Consider the following 18,731-nt stretch of genomic DNA (forward strand, 5'->3'; position numbering starts at 1 on the left):
GAGATCAAAATCATCATAATTCTAATTATTAATGTACTGTGACAATTGAACGAGTACGTACATGGCAGTGTATGTATATATAGGGTTGATTTTGACCATGTGTGATAAGTGCCGTTTGTTGTACAAAGCCCCAGTTAATTTTTAAAAATCTTATTACATAATACATACGGAGTATGTGTTTGTATGTATAGTATGTGAACAAAGCCATTAAACTAGTCTATGCATAGGAATCCAAACGTTAAAAAGGTGCCATATTGTAAAAGTCTTAGGTCCACTTGAAGCTATTAAACCTAAGGAATTACATATATATTGAAAGATAGAAAGGAAGATTTGTCAAATAGAGAATAAAAATAAAACATTTCTCTATCTTTTTCTGAATGCTATTATACCACAAGGTCTTGGCACATCTTTTTATCTTTAATTTACGAGAAGTTTTATTATTGCTACCAAAATATGTGTTTTGGGTAAAATCCGCTTTGTGACCTTAGTCGACAAAGGACCATATGTCCACAAGAATGAAAATAAGTCTATGTTGTCTATATATAGTTGACCAACTCAAATCAAGAAGGTCAATAAATAACTCAATCTCAAATAAATTTAAACTTGAAACCTTATGTTTATTAAGTCAATTGTTCAACAAATTTGATTAGGGTTCTCGATTCCTCTACTAACAATGTGACAAACGAGCGAGCCCTACATTCCTTGTAAAAATTCAAAATTAAAGTGCAAATTCCAAACTTGCACTAGCAAAATAAACTCATTATATTATCCATGTCCAATAGTGAAAAAAATCTTTATCATTTTCATATCAAAATTTAAATTAATGATTAAAAGTTAAAACAACTTACACTAATAATTTTTTGGACATATAAACTATATAATCTTTAAATAATTGGATTATGACAATGGAAACGTGTAGTCACTACTCGATGGTGTTATTGGGTGAACTCTTTTCTTTAGCAATAGTTCGCAAAATACACGTGGTAGGTAAATTGTATTCCGTACTAGAATTATTGAAAAAAAAATATGTGTGAAGGGCTCAACCGATAAAGTATCAACAAGAATTAAACTTGTGACATTTAGGTACAAAGGTCATACTCCACCCACTTGACTACTCATTTTAGAACTAATGAAGTATAATCTTGGCCCGCATGAACAGCTCAGTTGGTCACAGGGATGAAGTTTAGAAACAATGACCCGGGATCGAGTCTCACCAGCGACAGTGTGTGTTCAGCTGATTCACATCCTCCCAGATGTGAAGTGCCCTTGGGGTTGGGGAACAATGAAGTATAATCTTAATCCTTGTATTTATGTGTTAAACAGTACATATTAAAAAAAAAAAAAAAAAACACTCAAATCTTCATTGAAGTTTAAACTGTATTTTTTGTTAAATATTTATATATTTTAACATGCACTTTTAATAATTATTACATTTTATTTTATTTACAATTACATACAAAACGAAAATTAAGTCCAATTAAGTCATTACATATAGAATTTTTATTTTTCAAGAGGAGGCATCAATCATTATATTCAATCCATATTAACTTCCATTTGGTCCTATTCTCAAATCTCAATGTTTCATTTAAACACGTCACCCGTGTGAATCGACATTTGTACATACGTGGTTTTTGTTGAAGTCTCGATCATATTGTCGTTTTGTCGGTCAATATCCCATGTCGATTGTTCATTTGTTCCATCTCATTAATTATATTCCACAAAATTTTCCAGTCTTCACTTGTAGTTATGCTTCTCCACTCTTCCAACTCCCCAGTCTTGGTGGTGTGTGGGCATAAACATTTTTAGGTATAAATATTCCATATGATATCAGGCCAAACCTGGGACGCACGTAGAAAAAAATAAATATCATCGTATTTTTTTATATTAAAAAGTATTTTAGTGATAAGTTATATAATATTATTTTAAATATATTTTATTTAAGTCGTTGAATTGATATGTGCTTTAAACAAAATATTGTGAATGATGATCTGATCCTAGGAATGTTTTCTTAATTTCTAATGCATGTGAAATGACTTTGTTTCACCTCGTGTTATTTCTTTGATTTGCTTTTATTATTCATCGATCGAATCCGGCATCTCTCTTTCCATATCAATGGAAATATGGAATAAATTACTGCATGCACGAGCTTAACTCAATGATTCAGTAGTCAGTATTTGGAAGAAGAGATTAAAGTTTGAATCTGAGCGGCACTAGTGTGTGGATTATGTCTAAAGTAGACATATCCCATTGTGCACCGGTATTTGAACTTGTTTGTTGAATCATTGAGTTGCCGTGATTTACATTCTCCTAAATATTTTTGTCAGACCATTGGAGTTGAGGATTCAACCTTTTGGGATCGGAGAGGAATGAAGTATGGAATAGATGGTTCAATTGACATTTATTTTTACAATTTTTTTTTAGAATTATATATTGAATAGTTTTAAAGTGTTGGCTAGACTTCCCATGAGAATCATTGCGAATTAATATGATCGGTTGATATAATATGATCAATGATTATAAAATAAGGAAAAATGGTGAAACTAGTATTATAAATATTACAAACTTTGAAAGTTTATAATATATAAAATTGATTCCTTATTTTTTGGTACCTTTTTTTTCATTTAATTTTGGTCCTGTTTGGTAAAAAATTGGCCTATATGTTAATTTTGATTTATTTGGTCACTATTAATTGTTTAATTTTGTTAAAATATCAATATAAATGTTTGGTTAATTAGCTTTTTGTAACTCCAAATGACTAAAATTTAAAAAGGTACTCCAAGCAACTTTTTCAATTAGCTTTTTAAGAAAAGAAATTATACCAAACAGTTATCATCTAACAGCTAATTTACCAAACACTTTTTTACAATCAGCTAATGTTATCAACTATTTATACCCTCAAATTAACACAATCAGCTAACAACTAACAGCTATCAGCTAACAGCCATTTTACCAAACAGAGTTACTATCTTGTAATAGAGTCAATAGTATTAAAAAAAATTAGATAAAGAACGTAATCATCTATTTAATTCGGTCTTTAATTTTATTTTTTAATGTTTTTCCCTCCCCCAAAGAGAAAAAGGGAGGGTACAGTGGAAGACGTAGTACTCCATCTCTTCCTTATTGGTTGTCGTTAACTCGTTTATATCACATTTGAAAGCTATATATAACAATTGGAAAGAACAAACAGGCCCCGCACTATCAGTTTGTTACGGATAAATTGTAATACTAATTATGGATAAATTTTTTAATTGTTACTTATGATTAAAAGTGTAATACTTATGACCAAAAAAAAAATATAATATGATACTTTTAAATTAAAATGTAATAGTAAGAGTAAAAATTTTAATTATGATAAGAATTATAATATTTATGTAGAAATATGTAATATTTATTTATTTAAAAAAAAAAATTGACCCGTCTCACAAATGAGGAGCCATGAGCCAGTTTCATAGGAAATTTTGCAATATTTTAATGGTGAGAATTAAGTAGAAATTTGGAATATAATTCAGCTATCCATTCTTATATAATTACTCATATTATATTTTATAATTGTTAGGGGATCATCTATAAAAAGAGAGGAAAAAAACTTACGGATGAGGATTCTAGAAAAAGAAAGAAAGATACACACACAATTGCTTATCATTGTACTAACTTGTACAAAAATATATCAAATTAGGACAAATCCCGACCAAATTGATTGGACTGTTAATTGTATCTACAAATTACCAACCAAGTAGGTACAAACTATCTAACATAGTTATAATTTTCTTTGTTGCATGTATTATTCATCGTACAAATCTCCATTCATGTTTAACTGAACCCAGTTCATATTATGTCTGAAGCATAACAAACCACCATAAATTTTGATATTTAGTAACCATTTTAATTTGATTTATGCGGAATATATGATTTAATTTAAAAATTGAATTGTTTAATTTTATTTGGAAATTTCGTAATTCATTTTTTGGCACATTATTGATTTAAATATCAAATTATTATAGGACTATGTTAAGTACATAATTGGTACATTAATTCAGAACCTATACCTTAACATTGTATAGAAATGTTTTAAAGACCTTGGCGTCACATTTTTATTGATTAATAGTAAATTATATAATTATTATTTATCAACAATTGAATATTTAATTATTTAATATAATAATATAGTACAAACAAATTTCTAAAAGCATGTATCATGTATGTCTCAGTCTCATTAGTCAACAATATATGCTATATTGCTATTATGGATAGGGACCTATATGGCTATATGTCACATCATCACATTGTTACTATTATCTACTTAATATTAAAAAGAGTAAATGTCCAAAATGGTCCCTCGGCTATAGCTAAATTCACAAATTGGTCCTCGACTTTCAATTTCAACCAATTAAGTCCTTAATTTTGTAATTTTGACACGATTTGGTCCTCCATCTATTTGACCATTTGTTGACTGTGATTTTTGAGGATATATATGTAATTTCATGGTCCACCGTCGATTTTTTAAGGTTCCGATTGCATTTCCAGATCGCACTGTTACATTTGAATCCACTGTCGAAAGCAATCTACCAAATACGGTCGTCTTTCTTCATCCTCCCTTTGGATTCAATGTAGTTGAGTTCGTACCAGAGCAAAGAAGAGGGCATGTTTCCGAACCAATGCAACATCATCCTGGAGGCCTCCCTGTGCTCCTACGAGAGCTGAAGGTTCTTCTGGAGATCGTCGATCACGGCCAGCAAACGGTCAAATAGATGGAGGACCAAATCATGTCAAAATTGCAAAGTTAAGTACTTAATTGGTTGAAATTGAAAGTCGAGGACCATTTTGTGAATTTAGCTATAGTCGAGGGACCATTTTAGGTATTTACTCTATTAAAAATAAAATTATCTTTTAAATTTAGTTATTAATATGCATGATTTGTAAAAGTTGAAATAATATCTTCATGTATTGTTATTTTAACTTTTTATCGGGAATCATGATAAATAATTATAACTATTTTGTGATTGATTTTCTTAATAATTTATTTTAAACTAATGTTATACACTCCTCCTATATTTTTCTTTGTAATTTGACATTATTTGTTTAGATAACTTATATATATATATATATATATATATATATATATATATATATATATATATATATATATATAAGGTTTCCCAACTTACTAGACTAATTTTAAGCGGTAAATCCCGAATCGTTCAAGTAACTTTCCAGTCAGTCCATGTTATTGATTATGGGCACAAGGATCTATCTTCACACTTTCATCAACTTGGGGAGTCCAGTCTCTAATATAGAAAGCCTAATTATAAATTTTTTTTTTTAATTTTTAACTAGTGGTGACCCAGCCAATTTATGACACCCTATAAATAAAAACCATATTAGCTAGAACAAGGGGAAGTTAGGGGTGAAATTCGGAAAGAGAAAAAAACATTTTCCTTAAGTTTATGTATGATTTATTTATTAAAAAAATAATCATGTAAATTTAGGTTATCCTTATGACTCAAATAATCTAGTGTACCATACTTACATATCATCAAATTTGTAATTTTTTTCTACCTCCATGTAATACTCTCACACTTTCAAAAAAAAATAATATATATATATATATATATATATATATATATATATATATATATATATATATATATATATATATATTAAAAAGAAAAGATATCTTATCTTACTCTATATAATAGCAAAATGCTTTATGCCAATCAATTTTCCGCCTAAATGAAATTGCATCATTTTAAGGTATTAAATACCAATTAAATGAAATTGCATCATTTTTAAGGTATATAATGCATCATACTTATCTATTTTCAATACATGTTAATCTACAATTATTGTTATTTAATGATGAAGCAGGTAATACATTCCAGTATTTTTAAGTTAACATTTTATTATATAAATTAATTTATTGTTTACTGGAAAAAAAATAGAGTACCTAATTTTTAAAAATAAGATTAACCTTTTTTTTATTCTTACAATTTTGTTGATCGACAACAATTTAATTGTTCATTATAATATAGTTTTGAGAGGAAAAATTAAAAAAAAAAAGTTACTAAATCAATTACTAAATTGAAAAAAAGTTTTTTAAAATTTAAATCAGTTGCATGAACAATAATATTGGAGAGACGAATAAGTTTAAACAAATAATTATTGAACTGATATTAAGTAATTAGAAAATATGATGTATTTTTTAATTTCGTTTTAAACAATAAGTTTTACATGAAGATGATACTGTATTTATTAGTTTGTTTTAGATTTGCTCCGGTCACCTGATTTTTCAGATCGGCCACAATGGCCAAAAGTTACGGTCAGATTATCTGAAAAGTTTTTTAGCAGTGGATTACTTGGATGTGCGATGATTTAAAATCGAGTGTGTCAAGATGCCGGAAACAGAGAAGGTTCGTGTAAGTCAGTGAACATTTTAGAGAGAATGATGAACGCAACAGAGTAGACGGAAGCGCAATCGTCAAAAAATATGGATTATGGTTTGGTAATGAGGTTTTATAATTGGGTTAATTGGCTTGGGTATTGGCTGAAATGCAACGTAACTGGATTATATGGATAGATAATTAAATATTTATTGGGCTTAGCATTGCAGGTTTTATTTTTTATTTAATGTCATTAAATATTTCATATTTAGTTTAGATTTATATATGTTGTACGTATATAATTATTATTATTAAGCAATGTTTAAGAAAAGATTTTCGTAGTTAGTTTCAATGTATGATGATGATCTTGTATTTTTTATTTATATATTGTCAAGTATATGTACTATAGGCTTTGATTGCAAATCATATTAATAAATGTTTTTATATATAAGAAAATTTAATTTCATAATTTTTTTAATTGTATATTGTTTGATTTCCTAATTTTTAATTTTTTTTTAATAAAAATGTGTGTGTGTGTGTGTGTGTGTATATATATATATAATTATTTTAATGTACACTTTTTAAATCTCATGTGGTATGTTATAATACAATTCTTTATAATATATGCTAACAATATGTGATGTTCGATATAACAACCAATTATGGACCTAGCTAGATTGAAAAGACGAGGTATAGAATTTCATAACACAAGACACAAAAAATAATAACAAAAGACGCATACACATGTTATATATTTACTTATTTTTCAAATATGATTTAAGTATATAATTTGTGTTCATAGGCACAAAATTTCTCAACACAAAATACATAAATTCATAACATAAAACATAATTAGTAATTTATTCCAAGTACAGAATTGATACTCTTATATAGAATTTTATAATACAAGACACAAAAAGCACAACATAAAACACATACACATAAACCAATGTCCATACTCCATAGTGCGGTGTGAACCCTGGTCCACGGTACAAGGATTGGAGAATTGGAGAATGACAGAGTAATCAATAGTTCCATTAAAATCGAATTTATAAATTTATGATTATTAAATTGTGGATTGACCAACTTGGTTGGCTTCATACTCGCAACTATTTCAACTATTGGTATGCATGATTGCATGATATGATGATAGCGCGCTCTACACTATTTATAGCCTAGAATATTATCCCATTTGCGACGAGTCTTTGGAACTCCCTCCTCCTTTCACACCCTAACCCCATCTTCTCCCTCGATGCCATAGCCAAAACAAATTAAACCGGCAAAAACCACGCCACCCGTACATCTTCTTCTTGTTTCTGATCTCAATGCCAAGAGAAATCCAACAACCTTAATTAAAATGTTGGGGAAGAAGATTAGTTCGATGAAAAAGCTAGCCAAGAAGGCTTGCTCATCACAACAACACCACTACGAGTGCTTGCTCATCAAGGGTGACGGCGATGAAGGGGAATGTCCATCTCGGCGCCGCGGCACGCCCACCGGAGGTTTCGCGGTGTACGTGGGGGAGGAACGGCGGCGGTTTGTGGTGCCCACCAGCTACCTCTCCCACCCATTGTTCAAGATCTTGCTGGAGAAGGCCTACGACGAGTTTGGGTTCGCCCAATCCGGCGGCCTTCTGCTGCCGTGTAGTGTAAAGACGTTCCAAGAAGTCGTCCACGCCGTCGAATGCTGCAACGGCCAGTTCGATTTTGGGGAACTTGTACACCAATTTCATTAGAAGACCATACGTATGTTACATAGAAGCCGATAGATGTTCTTTTAACCCACAGGATACCAAGAACCACTGCAGAGGTAAATCGCGAGTAACGCAATCCAACCCAGATTTTCTAAAGTTCCAGCATCCAGCATCGGATAGATGTTCTTTAGTCATATATATCTCCGTGAAATCGAAAATTTTCTAGGTTTTTTCTTTAGATTTCTGATCAAATTGTAAAATTGTTTCACTTTTATCTAAGCAAAATCAAATAACAAACAAAAATTTAAAGAACTTTCAACTTTCATAATAATCACCACTGATAGTCGAAAAATAGTTGAAAAAAGTTATTATGATTTTTTATTTTTTTTTGAATTTTTTGTCGTCAACATGATAGGAAATTCTGACCAACTTTTCGGGTGGTCCATGGGCCGGATACATGACTTTTCTTTCCCCTCTTACACTTGGCTTTCTACGTGACAGTATTGCATTCAAAGTCAATGGCAATTGGCAAGTAGCAATCTAGCTTGACAAAAGGAAAGATGCACTTGTTACAAATTCGTGCCTGCTTATACGATTTGATATTATTCTTTATTCCGGATAAAAACAAACATTTTTTTCTCTTATTATTTTGTGTTTAATTTGGTTCACAAGTACGAAGTGGTTGTCCTACATCTGATAGCAGACGAAGCTTGTGAATGATTCCGTGCACTGGATGTACTAATGGAACTAAACCTAACCCACCCGTGCCTGAATTTTGTGAAGTAAACTCGTGTAATCAATTACGATATGATATGTTAATAATATGAAAAATACTATGTAAACTTCAATTCTCTACTCCCCACTTTTACTTTCAGACTCAAAATTTTGACGATACTTTTGTTGGGAGTTTGAGATCAGGCTTACATGAGAAAAAAACAACTTATCAGTATTTGACACTTTATGAAGTGTACGTAAGAATTGGAAGTACATGTTGTAAAACTCTAATACTCTGTAATATTCTTGCTTGATCTTCCATCCTAATGGAATATTATTTGCTGATATGATGGAAGCTTGCTAGTATCATATTTCTAAACTACTCCCTAATTAATATTCTTAAGAATCTTAACTAATATTAACTTGGTTGTCAGCATGTTTTGTTTCTATGATTTTTCCAGTCAGCAAATAAGAATATAAGATAGAGCCAGATCACATTTTTATTGTACTAGAATATATGTTGTATATATGTGTTCACAAGTCGTTGGTTTTGTGGCTTTTCGATAAGAAAATGGTAGTAATTCTCATTAAATGTTTAATTTTTATTAGATGAAGAAAAATGAATGATCAAAAAGTATGGTCAACCCCTTTTATTAATCAACTAAAACGGCATGGCACATTGTATGAAAAAAAAAAATGGAAAAAGTTATACTACATGGACTCTCATTCCCTACTCCCTCACTTTTTTACTGTGACAAGAGATTTATCTGTGAGATTTTCCCTTATAATATATATTGATATTATATATTAGGACCTTAATTAAGTGGAGATCAACACGGCTACGCTTCCGCTATCATACGAGGTTAGGTTTCTCGTATACTATAGTTTATTATGGTTAGACTATTTAGATCTAACATTATCTTTATCCTGCAGGTCTCAAGAAAAATGTTAACATCAAAATTTTAATTTTTTTTCTTTTGTGTGTATACCCAGGGTTTTCACTAATCCTCTTGCCCCGCTGCTGGATTGTAGACACCTCTTTTGGGCCTCTTGCTGCGCCGCTGGATTGTAGACACCTCTTTTGGGTCGGACAGCTGGCCTAGAGATTTAAAGCTGCTACATTCCCAAAATCAAGGATCACCTTTAGTTAAGAATGGATGAGTCTGTCTTCCAAAAAAAAAAGGACGGTTGAGTCCCTTGCACTCAATCACACTCCCGGTTCCTTTGAAATTAAATAATATTAATTATATATCAAAACACCAATTTAAGAATTGATGGCTACCCACTAGATAAATAATAATGGTAGCTGGTATATAAGAGATTAATTTATATAAATACTTGACTCAAAACATGCCTTTAAGACTTGGTCAATTACTATAATGATTCAACTTCTTACATCTTAGATGATGATGCATTTGACTGATTTCTTATTAAAATATTTGGAAAGTATTCTATTTATTATTAGCTGGTGAAACTCTCTCTCTCTCTCTCTCTCTCTCTCTTTCTTTTTTGTTTTGTTTTATTTTTTGTTTTTTTTTTTTGAAGAAATGATGTAAACAGTTAGGAATGGTTGAGAAGGAACTACCCGGAAAGATGGTTGGAGGTACTACGAAGGTGGTGACAAATTGGCCTGGGTTTGTTTCTCTAGGGAGTATATATAGTTGTGGATGTGGTAAGGTGGTGGAGATTTTGAACATAAGAATTTGATAAAAAGAGTTGATACAATTTGAATATAAAATCTAAGATTAGGATGTAGGTTGTTGATAGTTAATTAATATGGCATTTATGCTGTAAGTCGATGAATTGGCTAAATTAAAGTGAGTTAGTGATGGTGACCAAGAGATTCTAAATTGATTAGTGGTCTATGAATTAGGTTTTATTTATTTTAATATTTATTTATGCAAGTGATAATAATAATAATAATAATAATAATAATGATAATAATAATAATAAGATAGGACAAAGACATGACCTTCAAACGGGGTGGGGGATTTTGCCAATAGCAAAATATTTGGTTAATGTTGTAAAATCTTATGTGAACATTATTATTCTCCTTCTTCCTGTTATTATTACTCTTTATTACTGTTCTCCACGAGCTAAAAGCCTGCAGATAAACCTGTAATTCAATACGTTACCGGCACGCTCAACCCCAGTGAACGGTAAATTTTATGAGTTTTCAATTGTATTTATCTCTCTGCCTAATTGCTTGTACCGCATGATATATATATATATATATATATAGAATAAGAATCATATAAGAACCATTCTTTAGATAGGAACCTAAGAACTAATCTAAACCCTTTATTTTATCCAATCTATGGTGCATGTTTAATATGTTTTAATTAGTTTCGTAACGGTTGTTGGGTTTTATTTTTAGTCGACCAAGGGTATTTTAGTAACTCAAAGCAGTGCATGTGAGTGGAATGTGAGAATTAATCGTTGATTCTTTGTATTCTGGCTGGAGTTGTTTACCTAGGGTTGACTGTGTTGTAGACTCCATCTTCTCACCCTCGTTGGCATTCGCTTCTCCCCTGTCTACGCTGGTGGTATATTCCTCGTCTCTACTTGAGTTTCCCGTATGGGATGGCTGGCAGTGATGATCGGAACCTTAAGTGCCCCCAGCCAGCGACAAGGCCGTCCGATGCTCGAGGTGGGTTTCCTTTTTTTTTTTTTTTTTTTTTTCAATGAGTTTTGCATGTTTTGTGTTTCTTGCTGAGTGGGAGTTCCTGGGATTTTGTTTGAACTCTGATGATGTGACTGATGATGTATTCTGCATGAGGTTTTGAACTTATTAAGGAGATGGGAATTTAGTTGTGTCCATGGTATTTAGTTTTGGGTTTGAAAATATACTGAAAGAGGTAGTTGGTGTTTGGTTTTGTAATGGAATTAGGAACATTTAATTTGATTGATGTTAATGAATTACATATAAACTATGATGCGTTTTGGTTTCTGGTAATAGAAAATATATCTTTGGGTAATTTGATCATGTGTTTGACTGCTGTTGGCATCCTATTTTCAATTAAAGATTAAAGTTGGTATATTATAGAAGGTGATGCATGTTCTTTTGTCTTTATATTATTAAACGGTTAGCTAATGTCTTGTTTCAATGGAGATATATGCGATGAGGCCTCTGATGTTTAAATCTCCAACCCAGATTTATTTTCTTATTGAGGGTGGTGCTTTTTTTGCTGCTGTTTTGTATCACTTAGAATTACTCTGTGGCACATGGTGGGCTTAGATGGCACACATTGAAATACGCAGGTACACATGGTTTGGCACACGTGTGCACACACTGCATTATGTGAGGGCTCATGGTTCATATTTTGGTTCTAGGTTGTGTTGTGTGTTAATTTACTTGTAGTTTGTGCTGTAGCCTTTGATTGACCATGTTATCGAGAAGGTGAGGGCTGTAGCAAGCATTGTTATAGAGTTGATGGAGGTGTTTCACGAGGCTGCTAGAGCTTGTTCAAGTGCACAGAAGGATAACTTCATCCAGGTCCTAAGCGTAGCTCAGTTGCTGTTGGGGATGGGCCCACTGGCTCCTAGTCATATTAGGGCCACTTAGTAGCCTGCTAAGTCGACTTTCACGTAGACCCAGGATGCATTCTAGGCTAATCCTGCAAATTTGCGTGTAGTCAAGGACAAAGCTAGTGGCGTGTGATCATTCGTAACTAGTTGATTAGCACTTTACTTCACTTGGGCACATTCTTGTATTCTGATTATGAGATATGATAGATAATTTTTGGTTGATTTTTACTTTTGTATTGGCACATTTTTTCTTAATGAATGACGCTTTGATGTAATGTTGCACATAGGTCATATCTTCCTGGGTTCTGATGTTCCAATATAACAGTATTTTGACACATTGTGGCACACAATGCGATATGGCACATACAATTCAATATAAGTGCACATCATCTTCTTTTTCTCTTTTCATCCGTGAACACATTCCATATCGTTTGGCACAAACAAGATGAGCCGTGTCTACGCCATATTCTTTACAATAAAAAAAGTTTTCGTAAATTCATTTTTGCAGTGTTATTGGACGAAACGGCACACACTACATAATCCAAGTGCTCAACAAAACGACTCCTATACAATTGCAGAATTTGGCACACACATTGCAATAAGGCACAGACATGTTAACGTAATCGCACACTGAAGTGTATTACATGAACCTGTTCACCATGGATTCAGTGTAGAAGAATTTTAGCATTTGATGGCACACTAAGATCAACCTTAGTGCACGCCAGTTCATGGTGATAATAACGCTTCGCAGTATGGCACACATGGTGTAGCCCAGGTGCACACTTCCTTCTTGTACACTTTAAGTGCCGAACCTAATTATGGGCATTATGGCACACTCAATCTCAACGTAATGGCACATACATGTTAACGTAAGCGCACATCGGAGTGTATTACATGAACCTAATTTCTGTGGATTCAATCTAGTAGAATTTTAACACATGATGGCACACTCAGATTAACCTTAGTGCACGCCAGTACATGATCACAATAACGCTTCACAGTATGGCACACATGGTGCAACCCATATGCACACCACCTTCTTGTACGCCTTTAAGTGCAGAACCTAATTATGGGCATTATGGCACACACGTGAAACCTAAGTGCACACGCTACATTATGTTAAGGCACACACTACATTATATTAAGGCACACACTGCATTGCATGATTCAGTGTGTGCGGTAACGTACAGGGCAATGCCCAAAAATGGCATAATCATAACATGATTGCAGCCAAATGCACATACCACCCTTGTATGCTTTCACATAGCAGCACGAATGGATGTATTCAAATAAATTCCAATTGTACGTACGCACAGGTATATGGGGTCAAATATTAATGTTACCAAAAACATTAGGACTCCTTCCTTATCTTCTCATCCTAAAATCTTGGAAAGAATCCGAATACCATATTTGATTAAAATTGGAATTTGAATTAAATTACACAAATATCCTTTTTAATTAATTATGTGTAAGATGCACATAAAAATATATACTAATCTAGACCATTGATTAAACAAATTTGAATGGGATGGATTAGTTCTCACGTTCCTACCTAACAAAGGGTTCTTACTTGAAGGCCCCCCTATATGTATATATATATATATATATATATATATATATATATATATATATATATATATATATATATATATATATATATATATTTATTTATTTATTTATTTATTAGAAATTTTATGTAAAATTTATGTCTTCCCAAAAGTTATTTATCCCATAAGAAATAAAAACCTTTTCCTAATTGTTTATGTGCAAAGTTTATTTTAAAAATCTCTCAAAAATATTTATCATATTAATAGTGAATAAGTAGTCTGCGTGACTCATGATTTTGTATTGTTTCTGATGTTAAAGTTGAAATTGTGAATAGATGGCATGTATGTTTTGTACTTATATTTTTAAAATATATGTTTGCATCTGTTTGTACGTACCTGACATATTGGCGTTTATATGCTTATTACAAATATATGATTTTGTTCCTTTATATATATGCGTATGTGTGAGGTTGATTTGATTGAACATATGTATATCTAGTAAATATTGTGGTTTTGGCTTGAATGTATATATCCGAATGATTTTGGCGTGTACCTGTAAGTATTTGGTAAATGGTATGTTATTGGCATGATTGTAAAAATCGCGCCTAGGCGACAGCCGGCCGCCACGAAGAAGGCCGGAAACGGCCTCTTCTGCGGCCGGCCGGTTCGGTCGTATATTTTTTTTTTTTTTTTTTTTTTTTTTTTTGTGTTCGAGAAAGCATAACTTTTGACTCGATTGTCTATTTTGACCCTCTAGTTTTTTCAAAAAATGCTTCTTTTGCTCTTAATTTTAAACTTTTTTTTATGTATTTAGATGCTTTCAACAATATTCAAAACGATTTTACAACCACTTATGTAAATAATTTGTAAGAAAAACTAGAGGAACCTTATGTTTTATTAGTGAATTTCACACTTTTTAATTTAATTTTTTTAAGATAAAAAATCGGCACCTAGGAGGCGCCTAACGTTTTTTGCAACCTTGGTAATTGGTGTATTGGTGTGATGTTGTGACTTGTGAATAAAGTTATTTCAGTTACAGATATAAGATGTAAACAAGAAATTTCTGACAAAGGCTCTGCACCACTGCTTGAAGCACACCATGTTGCCCAGTCGAGCAACACTAGGGGGAACCAAGATAGAGGACGAGGAAGAGGTCGCGGAAGGGGTCCAAGTCGTGGGGAAGAAATGGGACCTCTTGTTGCTTTTGGCCCTGTACTGCTACTGGAGTAACATGTTACTAGCATGAAAGGTGGACAAAGTCTTTTCGATGAAGTCTTTGTTGGAAATTTAATTTCTTGTTTACAGAGTTTGAGCTGTGACACAATTTTATGTAATGTTTCAGTGACAGACTTATAGTCTTGGAATCTCAAATTCAGCTTGTGCATGGGGGAGGACAAGCAATATTTGTTGATCAAAACGCTCCTTGAGGGATTTTCATAAAATGTAGGGGTCCTTTTCGGTAAGATATTCATTCTTAAGATCATGATTAAGATGGTGACGGATGAAGATGAGTGCTTTGGCCTTTTGTGCCGCATCACTTGTGGAATCAACAATAATTGTATCTCGTAGCTCAGTTGATGTGAGATAAATCTCAACATAAAGAACTCAAGTCAAATAATTACTCCAGTCTAAGGCCAGTTCGGTACATTCACGCTTGGTTAGTGCAGCCATAATCTACAAAAATATTAGGAATATTTTGTTATTCCAATTTATTTGTGGATCAACTTAGTCAAGAAATAGGCTCATGTAGAGAATATGACAATGCTAATTAACAAACAATCCTAATTAACAAACAGATTAAACCAAAAAGTGATAGACACTCTCATGAAAGTTGGTCGAGAGCTCGATTAAATACCAACTCCTTAGAGTAGTGTCGTAAGGGGACTAGTAGCAATAAGGCTTTTTAAGCCAGGGCCATAGAACTAGCATTCTCCCAAAAAAACTTCCCTAATTCATGCGTTATCATATTTGAAGTAAAATCGTTTGAGAGATCTAAAGAGAGTAGATTCACATACGGATAAGGCTTTGAATAGGATAAACTATGAATATTTATGTACTTATGTGCTTTTTAAGATCTTTGAACGCGAGTAAAGTAACAATTGAAGAGTAAAAATATGCGTAATTTAACCTTAAAAGACTCCAAATAAATCATGACCTAAAAGACTGTAAATTTATTCCTAATAAACATACTTTTCTAAAGACATAATTATAACAGTCAAATGATTATTGTAATAAAGAAACATATAGCATACTCAAATTATGCATATTACTCATTATGCTTTTCTATACCTAACTACTATTAAACATACAACATACCAAACTGACATATTTATATATGTAACGCATGCCTGCGTACAATACACTATTAAACAGTGCATACGTATACTTTTAAACAATGCATCAATAAACCTCATATATATGTATCCACGTGCCAATCAATATATCAATATTTAAGGCAAATCTATGCTTTCAAGCCAATGTATACACACTATAAAAAGTCATGAATCAATTAGCAAGGCACAACAAACAACTTTCACGTAGAACATCATAAATACGATGAAAATAAATTTCCATCGAGGGATTAAAAAAAATTTTGTCACATAAACACTTAGGAAAACGATTTTTGTTTTGAGGTAAAATTTTTTTTGGTGAACATAAATCTTACATAAAATTTCATATATATATATCATGCGGTACAAGCAATTAGGCAGAGATATATACAATTGAAAACTCATAAAATTTACCGTTCACGAACGTGCTTGGATTACAAGTTTGTCTGCAGGGCTTTAGCGGGTAGAGAACAGTAATAAAAAGTAATAATAGTAGGAAGAAGAAGAATAAATAATAGAGAACATTAATTCTTATTATCATCAAAAACTTTGTAAAGCATTACAATGGTATATATAATCTCTCTATCATAATAGCCTTTAGGATTCTTACAGTATTAAGACTCTACAGTATTAAGAATCCTATCATCAATATAAAGCGAATAATGTCACATAAGGTTTTACAACAAATTCTTAATTTTAGTACAATATTAATTGCCAATGACGCAAAATCTCACACTCTTAATAATCAATACTCCGTATTAAAAATAGGAATAAGGGTCAAATATGCCATTGAACTGTACACAATAATGCAATTAGGTCACTGAATTTTAAAAAACAACAATTAAGTCCATAAACTAACCAATTTCATTCAAATAGTCTAATTTACAAGTTTTTCAAATTACTAACAGGTCACCCCATATTTTTAAATAAATAAGGGTATTTTAATCATTTTGTATTACTTTTCTTTCTCCCCTAATCCTTCGCCTGAATTTGCTGCAAATTCAGATCATCGAAAAAGTCGTGGATTGCAATTCGGCGACGGCAGGCTCGAAATTGATTATGATGGTTCCAAATCAACTGATTCTAACCACAAACAACCAAACAATATATAAATGCTTCAAGAGAATTTCAAACAAAGATTTATAATTTGATGAATAGACAATAACAAAGTCGTATTTTGACTTTTCAAATCGGACCCATACGCATAGAATTACAGAAATGAAAACCCTATCCCCCCATGCCGTGTTCCCTTTTTGTTTACTTTTTTCCCCTCATTTCCAAGTATCTATTTGTATATAACAGTGCAAGGTTGGTTGTTTATTGGTTTGATTTTGATACATGAATCCATTCTGCTATACTACAATGAATCCATCGTCGCCCAAACTCTGCGACTTTCTCGGCGGTCCGCATAAATAGAGCTTTGAGTTTTAGACACTCTTGCAGATGTATTTTGTTGATACACTTTTGCTCGCTTTATTCTCCAACTATGTCATAGGGGATAAATCAATACTCGGGGATGCTGGGATTAAGGACTTGAACGCCGGAAAACATGGTAGCTGAGATGATTCGTGGGGTAATTTATTTTTTTTTTAAGTATAAATAATTATTTTTAAATAAATATTTTAAATTTGGGGTGACTTGATGTTAACCTGAAAAACTTGTAAATGGGACTAATTGAATGGAATTGGTTAGTTTAGGGACTCAATTGTTGTTTTTTAAATTCAGTGACCTAATTGCATTATCATGAGCAGTTCAATGGCCTATTTGACCCTTATTCCTTAAAAATATTACTGTACTATTTTGGGGACTTGCTAATTGCTATTACGATGTTGGATGGATAACTGAGTTATTAGTTATTACTCCTATCATTATTGGGTAATAAAAAATTTAATGATATTAAGAAAAATAAACACTAGTTAGTTCTTGACTTGCAATTTATTGCATCCTTTCTATTCAATATTTTTTCAGAAAAACGAAAATCTTGTAATATTTCAAATGTGATCTTAATATGTTAAAAGAATTTATTTTATGAATGGTACATTGACTATTTATATTTATTAATTTTTATATTTGATTTTTAATTAGACATTAAGGGGTTGTTTGGTTCACGGAATGTCAGATTACCTTAGGGTAGGACTGTGCAACGGACGGATCGGTCCGGTTCGGATGGGAGAATACTTAATCCGCACGGTTTTCGGATTGGAGAAACTAAAACCGATCTTGGCTAAAAAAATTATAAAATCCTTTCGGTTTTTGTTAATTCGGTTTCGGACGGTTTTGTCGGATAACCGAGTTATGATCGGGTTTAGCAACATCAAAATAAGTTCCAGAAAACTATGAAAATTTGAAGTAAACATAATTAAAAACTAAATCTTGAACTAGTAATTAGTAAAACACTAAATTCTAAAACAGTAAAACTAGTGGCAAATTAATCAAAAGGCCAAAACGACATTGCTAGGCAACAAGACAAATTTAATGATTTACACTTTACAGCTTTCAAAATTACAAATCCAAATCAATTCATCAAAAAGCCATCCTGAAT

The sequence above is a fragment of the Ipomoea nil genome, unplaced genomic scaffold (genome assembly GCF_001879475.1).
Source record: "Ipomoea nil cultivar Tokyo-kokei standard unplaced genomic scaffold, Asagao_1.1 scaffold0268, whole genome shotgun sequence".
NCBI classification, from domain to species: domain Eukaryota; kingdom Viridiplantae; phylum Streptophyta; class Magnoliopsida; order Solanales; family Convolvulaceae; genus Ipomoea; species Ipomoea nil.